This window comes from Echinops telfairi, unplaced genomic scaffold (genome assembly GCF_000313985.2).
Source record: "Echinops telfairi isolate 266 unplaced genomic scaffold, ASM31398v2 ScPeMD7_28;HRSCAF=97, whole genome shotgun sequence".
Classification (NCBI taxonomy): Eukaryota; Metazoa; Chordata; class Mammalia; order Afrosoricida; family Tenrecidae; genus Echinops; species Echinops telfairi.
The window spans coordinates 1,428,502-1,430,688 of record NW_022103925.1 but is presented as its reverse complement, the minus strand read 5'-3'; positions in this window follow the sequence as shown (position 1 = coordinate 1,430,688).

Below are 2,187 nucleotides of genomic sequence, written 5' to 3'. Positions count from 1 at the left end.
GGTATGTGTGTAGTGTGTGTGTTTGTGTGTCTGTGTGTGTGTGGTGTGTGTGCGTGTCTGTGTGTCTGTGTGTGTGTGGTGTGTGTGCGTGTCTGTGTGGGGTGGTATGTGTGTGGTGTGTGTGTCTGTGTGTCTGTGTGTGTGTGGTGTGTGTGTGTCTGTGTGGGGTGGTATGTGTGTGGTGTGTGTGTAGGGTGTATGCGTGTCTGTGTGTGTGTCTGTCTGTGGTGTGTTGTCATCACGAGGTGGCATCGAGTGTCTTCCCACCCACAGTGACCCTGTGCACCACAGAGGGAAACACTGCCTGGTCCTGCACATCCCCTGGCCACCTCCCCTCCCACTCCCCCACCCCCCGTTGCTGCTGTGCTGCGCCCAGTGTATCAGTAGCTATGGCACGTGTACGCGCTACCATCAGCAGCACCATGGTTGTGATCTCTGCCATCGAGTCAGTGCTGACTCAGCGCGACCCCTGGGTTTCCGAGAACATGACTGTTTACAGGCGTAGAAAGCCCCGTCTTCCTCCCTGTGTGTGTGTGCGCGCACTGACACCTCTCTCTCTGTCGGCCCCCGGGCCATCGATGTCCACTGGTTTGGTGTGGAACCTCTTTTCTAGATTGGGAATGGGGCTTTAAGAGATTGACTCCACTGAGCACGGCTTCCAAATCCACCAGCGTCCGGAGCGTGGGGCAGCTTCGTGGCTCTCTGCCAGCCGAGAGGTCCTCCCCTGTGCTGTGCGGGTACCTCGTGTCCCCCACCCCCAGCCCCTCTGATGTCGCCAGCGTGCTCCTTCCAAACCCTGCCTCTGCGGGAGGCAGCCTGGCCGCGCCTGTGAGAGCTCGGCGGTGGGACACGAGCTCGAGTGGTGCCCGGCTGGTGAAGTCCAGGGTCAGCGAAAGCGAGAGGGGTCGCCCATCCCAGCGAGCTGGACCCCGGGAGCCCCAGGAGTCACAGCGTGCTCCAGGACAGCTGGCCCCCCGGGGTGAGATTACCCACTAATCGGATTGACCCCCATGGGATCCAGGCTGTCCCCCGGGAGGCGAGCAAGCCCTCACAGGTCTCAGGAAAATGAAAGGAGCCTGTATTTGGGCAGGAGGCGGCTCCCTGCCACGCGGTGACTGCGCCACCTTATTTGGATCCAGACGCTGTACACTTAAACACAACAAACGAAGGAAATATTTTCCAGGGAAGCAGCTTGTTGGTTTAATCCATCCATGACGGTGGCGGGAAGCGGATTTAGGCGGTTTAGCTCCCACCCCCCCCACCCCCCATCCACGTGACCCACTAGCGGGGTGGTGTGTTAGTCTGGGCAGACTAGAGAAACAAATTCATAGATGCTCATATGTGTGTAGGAAAGAGCTTTATATAACAGAGCAATTGAATATTGAGAAAACATCCCAGCCCAGTCCAAATCAAGTCCATAAGTCTGATATTAGTCCATATGTCCAATACCAATGTATAAATTCCTCTTCAGACTCACGCAGCACATGCAGTGACGCCAATTGCGGGAAATCATAGACCAGTAGGTGGAAAGTTTTGTGGCTCCAGTGGCGGTGGAAGCATCTCAGCGCTGGCAGGGGTCTCCACGTGGCTCGTCCAGCCCCAGGGCTCTGGCTGCATCAGGGTAGCTTCATGTGGCTTCTCCTCAGAAATGTCTCGCATTTCTGAGAGTGAGCCTGTGTTCCGCCTCCAGCGAGCTATTTATCTCCTTAGTGCCTCCCAATGGGGTCATCAAGCTGAGGTTAAACCCCACCGCTTCTCTTTCAAGTCGCCCTCAAATTGACAACGGATTCTGTAACGACGGCAGGGCCACTGTGACTTATTGTCTCCTTGATGCCTCTGTAAGCATGTGTACGTCAACATGGTCCTGGGCCGGGACCAGGGCTGCTCTAAGTGGCTGGACTTCACAGGGCCTTGTGTAACCTTGGGTCCTGGTCATGTAGTGGTTACATGTTGGGCTGCTAACTGTGAGGTTAACAGTTCGAAACCACCAAGTGCACTGTGGGAGAAAGCCAAGGCTTTCTGTTTCTGTAAAGAGTTACAGCCTCAGAAACCCACGGGGGAAGTCTTACTCTGACCTACAGGGTCAGCCTCGACCCCCTGGCAGTGAGGGGTCACCTCTACGATGCAGCCCTGGGGTGTAGTGGTTACACGTTGGCCTGATAACCGAAAGGCCAGCAGTTCGAAACC